Here is an 8,230-nt window from a genome sequence, read left to right on the forward strand (position 1 = left end):
AAGTAGTTCACAGTTGGTTGAAAGTGCACTTATATGGATTAAATTTGTCTCGGTATAAATAAATAATTCAGTAAATAAAATATGTAGTGAGTAAATAAAGATGTGTGTGCCCATATGTAAATAAAATATTTGGTGAAAATAGGTTATTAAGAAATAGTTAAAGATGTAATTGTATGTTTAATAAATTTGACATATGTAGTAGATTATTGGATTTAAATAAATTATAAAAAGGGATAGTAGTTAAATTCTTGATATTTAAAAGATTTAACTCTATCTCATTTACTTGCACTTGAGAATCCTCACCATCTTAACTATATGGCTTTCTTTAGTTTCTTTCACATGTCAAAATTTATGTACTTAATCAAAATTATTAACTCCCAAAGGCTAAAAAGCTTTATAGGATCTTAAAAATATGGTTTTTCACTAGGTGGAAACACATATGCTAACTTAGGAAGAAACAAGCAATTGTAAGAGGGAGATTAAAGGAAGTGGAGACATCGTGAAAGAAATATGCTGAGAAGAAACAACGTTCTCTTATGGGGGAGATTAAAGGAAGTTGAGATGAAGGAATAGTTGTAAGAGAATTTCTAGATAAGGGGAAGTTGACACTCACAAATTTAAGTAGTATTTAAAATGAAAGGCATCAAATATTTTTTTGTGGTTATTTCTAATGGAAATTTCTCACATATTTTTAGAAACATTAGTTTAATATGTAAAATTTGAGAATAATTTATTTATAAATTTAAAAAGATATTTTAAACTAAAAAAGCACAATCAAATTATATTGTGCAATTTTCATAAAGAAATCCACTTCATTTCTAAAATGCATTGGGATTTTTTTAATAGAAATTATTAAATAAATAGATTTTTGTTATACAATTAAAACAGGTAGTTAAATTATAATGATTTCCAGGAAATTGTTAAAGAAATTAAATGTGGAAAAAGAGAAAAATACATTTTTAATTATTATTTTTTAATCTTACGAAAACTTTAAACGGAATAATTTAATTCTTTTCTTTTAATCAACGGAAATATTCGATATTAACTTTTAAAATATAATATAACATAATTTGTTTTAACCATTTGAAATAAATAAAATTAAAAACAAATTATAATTAAAATCTTTAAGAACGAAATGGAATTATACTTCCCATAAATTCCCGTACGATCTGGGAGAAAATGTAATAAATTTTAAGATGTAGTTTTTGACCTCCACTACGTATTCCCATCCACACTTACGAGTTCAAATACCCACTTTTTTTTTTAAATTTAAATCCCGTGAAAAATCAATGCCAACAATAAGCTCGCAGACAGGTTGCATGATGAACAGCCATAAATTAAATACCCACTTTCTTTTTTTTTAATTTAAATCCCGTGAAAAAGAGTGCAACGTGGATATGTCTTCAAATTAAAGCATTAATGTATAAAACACATTCACATTGGAGAGAGATTCATACATAAAAGAGAATAATAATTAAATTAAATAATTGGTGGAAACGATAGCCAACTACTTGCACACACTTACTATCGAGTGGATAGGCTTTTGTACCGTAGGTTATCTACTTGCACACACTTACTATCGAGTCGATAGGCTTTTGTACCGTAGGTTATCTATAATTATAGAAATGGGCCCCTCTACCAATTTCGGAGCATAACAGACCTAATTGATTAGCGTTCATATTAAACTCAGGAGATTTAGGCTTTGTAATAAATCTTCATGAAGAATATATAACTAGCAATTGTCTCGAAAGGTACAAAGAGAGGCCGATAGGATTATTAATTTGGAATTGTAAAATTTAGTAGCAAATATTGTAGAGGGAAATCCCATGATATTACATAGTGAAATCCCATCCTATTACAAGTAAAACTGAGAAATTTCATATACCACAATACAAGTAAAACTGAAACCAATCTTGTAGAGTGAAATCCCATCATATTACAAAATGAAATCTCATTATATAGGATTTATTAGGGTCATTACAGAGAAAATTAACATAAGTGGAGAGCTGATTCAGAAGGTATGACATGGACTCTGTAGAGTGAATCCCCTAATCTTGTAGAGTGAATCCCATCATATTACAGAATGAAATAGAAGTCTAAAGGATTTATCAGAGACATTACAAAGAACACTATCACAGTGGAGAGCTGCTTCACAAGGCAGGACATGGATTCTGCTTATTCACCACAGAAACTCTTGTTGTTGAAGATGAGAAGCAGCACAAAAGTAAGTCATTCCACAACTAGTACAAACTTACAACAATATTAACATCCTGCAAATATTCTCATCTATGAGGAGCTTTGGGGGCCTATAGATTACAAGAGAATAGCAGAAATTCTTCACTAAACATGTTAGTAGCGTACTGATCATCTTGGCGGTTAGAGACAGAACTGGTGTTGAAGCTCTCTTTCCTCACAAACCCAGCAGGGGCTTTCTTGTCATAATTCCGAGTACAAAATTTGACTGTCATTTTCTGCATCTTTCTATTTATTTATATACATTGTTTGAACTCCTGTACAAAATTTCCCACAGAAGAGAAACAAAAGATATTACAATCATATTGTAAGAGAAAAAAAAGATATTACAATCATATTGTAAGAGAAATGATCTGGCTACTAACAAATGAAAACCAACATGAAATGATGATTCAAGCACTACAAAGCTAAATCCTAGTTTTCAAAATACATTTTGTATTAACTACATGTGGGCATCAGACTGTCCTTGTACAGTGACTTAAGCTATTTGGCTAGCAAGAAATGAAAAGAATTCAAAACAAAGATGTTATTACTAATCAAGTTTGACACAAGAATAGATATGCATATTAAGGGACACAGCCACCTTTAAAGGAAAAGAAACAAATAATACTAAGATCCCCAGATATATATAACAATAGTGTGGAGTTATTTCAACGAGGTTTGTCAAGGTAATCCCAGCTATTGTGGATCATGAGGCATTACTTTAAGAGACAATTACGAGATCAGTTTAAAAGCAGAGCTGTAGGAGATGGATCAAACAACAGAGCAGAACTTTATGCTTTTTGGTAGATTCTGAAAATAGCAATAGAGAAAGGTTTAAATTGTCTACAGGTGATAAGAGATTCCAAACACATTGCAGAGAGGTCAAATGGAAATTTCAATCAGGAAAATTTGCAACTAGCCCATCATTGGACGGAATCAGAGAAGTAAGGAAAAATTCCATGTCATTATCTTTTCAGCATGTCTGCAAGGGATAAATATGAAGGCTGATATATTGTTCAAGTAAGCACTGAGGATGTAGAACAGATGGATGGAGATGATTGAATACCCCATCTGAACCTTCTCATTCAATCTATTTCTAATCAAGCTATTATAGTAATGACCTTTTGGATGGCTGTTTTGGAAGCAGTGTCAAAACTTAAACATCATACTTACCCTAAAATTATTATAATTGTTTACATGCTTTCCAGGACTTTAATTGCATACCATAGTTACACATAAAAGCCACGACATTAATCACATAACAGTTTGAAATAGTTCAGCATGCCTTCATAACATTGGAGATATTCCAACTGTGTTCATATTTGTCACTAATACTGGATGACTTTAATTACAGTTCTCAGACCCTCTCCTTTAAGCATGTGATCAAATGCCTTGTTCATGTCAGCAAAAGAAACCTTGTCTGTAACAAATTTATCCAGTTCAAGCTCCTGCAAATTTAACAATCAAGGAAGGAAAGATTAAAACCGTAATTATAACTCTAATTAGATATGATAAGCATAGATTGCTCCCGTCATGGTACGGACAAAAAAAAAACAACTGGGAAATATGACCACACAGTATTATCTACAATTATGGTTTGAATAAGCTGTTACAACTATGTTATGAAGTCTTACCCCATTCCAATACATCTCTAAAAGGCCTGGAAAATCAGTACGAGGCTTATAATTTCCAAAGAAGGTTCCTTTCAACGTTTTCTCGCTCAGAAAGTTTACAGGATTCATTTTAAAGACTGCGTCTGAACGAGGGACCCCTGTTAAAATGGCTACACCCCAACCCTGCAAAAACAGAACACTGATATCAAACATACTCATTGCCTGCATTATCTTAATTAAATCGAAGCAATCAGTTTAAACTTTAAAGCTACAACTTAGAATTGAAATGATTGATGTATCTTAAACCAAAGGAAACCAAGAGCTAGTACATCATGGCAGCATTCCAAAGCTTGAATCATGGCCTCAATACTCCCTGTGCATTGGACGCTGCAGTCCACCCCTCCATCAGTTTTTTCCGCAATTACCTGTAAACATTTTTTATAAGTGTTTGGAAATTAAGAGTCTACACTGCTTTGAATGGATGGTGAATGAGTGCACTCCATGTGAAAACTTAAAATCTCCCCCACCTAAGTACTAAAGTACCACACTAGTCAAAAGCAACCAATACTCTAATCTGGGAGAGAGTTTGATGATCATTTTGGGCAGCTCAACGTATCTGCTGAATAGGTTTTTCGTACTCTTTAGGGTTTATAAATTCCGTTACTCCAAATTGTTTTGCTGAGAAAGGAAAGATTACGAGAAAGGGTTAAAAAGGCAATTCTACAAGTCAACATATCAACATATGTACACAGATTTTCCAATAATGGAAGTGGGAAATATACAATTACCTCGTTCATATATCTCATTATTGAAATCGATTCCAATTATTCGAGCAGCTCCTGCAATTCTTGCACCTTCACAAGCCTGCGTGGTTAAACTCGGGTCAGAAGGCTAACATATAATTAAACTCTACCCTCATCACATTGGTCCCAATGAAAATAGAGGTGGGGGAAGTGAACAGAATAGTCCCTAGAAAAAGGTTTGAGAACTTTAAAACTACAACATATACTAATATGCATACAGTGGAACATAAAGAGGGCACTTGTTATTAGTACTTACAGCAAGCCCAACAGCCCCCAGGCCAAATACTGCTACTATCAAACCCTTATTGGGCTTGCCTGCGTTCAATGTAGCACCCATCCATGATTCCACAACAGAGAAGAATTTTACACAACAATTCCAGTCAAATCAGAATGCTACAAAACTATAAGCTGAGATATAACATAAAATATATCAAAAATCCAGTAAATCTTGATTCTCAATTCTGTATGAAAACTTGAAAAAGTACTTATTGTAGAACAGAAAAATGAACAAAAGATAGGAGGAGGAATGCGGTTCCTTAGTATATACCTTTGTGGAAATGTGCATGTCCCAGTACGTGTCATCACAAAATCCATAAAGGAAGATTTGCATGAGTGCAATGCATTCTCCAGTCTCACACAATTTCAAGCCTCAATTTGTATATCATGTTAACCCATGAAGGGAAGATTTTCGAAAATGTATAATGTCAAGCATATTAATCACAATCAAATATCTTGAATCTAGCAGAACCAAAACGGTGCACAAAAAACAAAAACGTCTTTTATATTCATATAAACTGGAACAGTAAAATTTGCAGAAGACAGAGTGGGTATAAAGGAAACTTAGTATGCATACCCTTAGCTTCTCATAACAAAATCAATAAAGAAAAAAATAATATGCAATATATCCAGGCATAAATGAAAGTTATGTTGTATGCAGAAGAGCAGATTGCCTACAAATATAACTCTCTCTTAATACATCACACAGTTCCATCATTAAACCAAAAGGAAATATCCTGAACAATACAAGTTATCCATAACGAGTGTTTACATTTGAAGGTTGCATGCAGTTTTAAGACAGACAACAGGCAGGAAATGGGTCTATAATCATGTCACTTACTTATCATGGTGGAACCTACAATTGGAAAATGTATATCAGTGGAGGATGTCTTTGCATTCAGATGAGCTCAACCAGGCATGGAAGTGGGTAGATGAATCATAAGCATGCAACTCAACTATCATCTAACACAATGTAAAGATGAGACTCAGCGGAAGGTATCCAAGAAGTTGACGCAGTGAAACAAAACAAGCAGACAACAAACTATGTAAAAGTGGATAAAACGTTTATCGTCACCACAGGACCATAGGAATCCATATAAACTGAGAAATTCAATGAAAAGAAAAACAGGGGGCAAAAAACAAACTTCGCATAAGGGCATATAGCTTACCTGGATCTTGAGTAGTCACAATTGCATTGCCAGCAAAGTCACAAGTACTAGGGGCCATGCCATTCTTCTTGTAGTAGCTGTCAAAAGCATAGCAAGCATGAAAAAAAAACAGTATCTAGGTTATAGCACGTGCCACTTTGTTGAATTGCTGTACAGTCTGCACCTCCAAGCCCGCAAGCATAGTCCAGAGCAACCTGCAAGCTTGAATCAAGGGTACCAAGTTTTGCTACACACCAACTTTGGCTTGAGCTGGTTGTCGGTGTTGTTGTGGTAGGTGTTGAGGGAGGGGTGTAAGGGGTAACTGTTGGGGTGGTAGGGGTTGTGATTGGGGTAGTAGGGGTTGTTGGTGTGATTGTTGTTGGAGGAGGAGTTATTCCTATTGGTGTTGTGGGTGTGGTCGTGATCGGAGTTGGAGGAGTTCTTGTAATAGGTGTAGTTGGAAAAGTATGAAGCTGAGATCCCAACTCACTTGCCTTGTTCTTGGTAGAGTTAGCTTTATTGTCCAAAAGCTCCCTAGAGTTTGAGCGGAACAATTCTTCCCCTTCTCTGCTCAACTCCTTCAGCATAGAAACGTCCAAAGAACTCATTTTCACTATTATTGTCCATATCCGAGCCCTATTCATGCTTTGGGCAAGAACTTGATCCATGAGATTTTTGGTCATTAAAAAGGTCTTCATTGTTTCGGAAAGCGGATCTTGATCATTAATAACTATGGAAATATCAGGATAGTGAAGAAATGCCATAGCATTTCTGGCAGCAACGACTACAGAGTTAATGAGGTCTTCTTCACTATGTGCAAAATCTATGTTAAAGTCAGTGTTCAGTATCAGAAAAGAACCTGTCTTTGAGACAAATGCCAGTAGAGGGTGAGTAACCCACCTCAAATCCTTGGTGGAAGAGGATGGAGGCACACTAGATGCATCTTGAATCAAAGTGGATGAAAGTGTGGTTGTGACCTTGATACGGTTATCTAGATTTGCATCCACAAGAGTAGAATAAATGGCTTTCATAGTAGATACCAATGTCGATACCGCTTCTTCTGATATCCCTTGATTGTTAACAATGACACTGGTTATGAGGGTATCAGGCATGAAACCCATGACGTTTTTGTTCAGCCATAATGCTGCTCGTGACTTCGATTTTCCAATGTCCTTCGTTTGCTCATACTTCATACTCACAGCCACCTCAATCCCTGTCCCCGATAAAGCTTCCAAAACATTGGGATTGGTATCCAAGAGCCTAACATGAAGTAGATCATGTTTCATCAGCAGTTCTACAAGCTTCTTAGGAGATGGCAAGGTACTGTCCTTTGAATCATATGACACTCCAATTGATGTTCCTGACAACACATAAATAATATTATCGATCAAACCATAAGCTCAAAAGGAACACAGAACTGTCAAACGTTTCTAAACAATGCCTATCATCAGCTCGTACATGCTCGCTAACTGTAACACAGTTCTGGAAGATTGTGCGTTGGATATGAAGACCACATTTTCCCATAGGACTGCAGTTTGATTTATGAACTATTGGGCCAAAGGGTCACAGACTCAGAGCCATTCAAATTCTAATCTCACAACGTGCCCTTCTCTGTCACAGTGGACGCCATTGAAGGCACATGGAGAATCGCCGCTAACTTTAAAATCCCTTCTCAGTGATTTGTAACGTTTTGTTCAGGGATTACAGGAATTTGTAACAAATTTGGGGATATTTCTGCGGGCTTCCTGTAGTGGGTGAAGATTCGAGACCACCATCATTATGGAGAAAGGCGTTGGCTTAACAGTTTTCCATTGAGGTTTTGCGAGACCCCGGCAATACAGCTCGCGTTGTAGCAAAGATTCTCGGTTGAGACCAGGAGACGAGGCCTAATACGAAAACTGCCTAATACGAAAACTGAAAACTGTTTTTGCCCGCTGAATGTGGATGACACATGTCAACCGTAGAGATAAAAGGACGACGAAATTCTCTTTCAAAGGAAGGCCTATCGGCCTAATAATATTATATCATAATATTTAGTGTATTTATATATATGTGTGTATGCTGATGGATATCTGAGCACAAATCAACTGAGAGCATTATTTTAGTGAAAGGATAGGAGCTACGATTATGGCTGGAGACAAGCTGAGCATCAACA

General features: G+C 35.6%; 1 pseudogene; it reads right to left on the minus strand.

Annotated features, from left to right (window-relative positions):
- Positions 1–3,563: 3,563 nt before the first annotated feature.
- LOC149254098 (glucan endo-1,3-beta-glucosidase 2-like) lies at positions 3,564–7,705 on the minus strand (annotated as a pseudogene).
- Between the last annotated feature and the right edge of the window lie 525 nt (positions 7,706–8,230).

This window comes from Pinus tabuliformis, chromosome 7, assembly GCF_031772625.1.
Source record: "Pinus tabuliformis cultivar Carrire ecotype Pingquan chromosome 7, CPIR1, whole genome shotgun sequence".
Taxonomy (NCBI): domain Eukaryota; kingdom Viridiplantae; phylum Streptophyta; class Pinopsida; order Pinales; family Pinaceae; genus Pinus; species Pinus tabuliformis.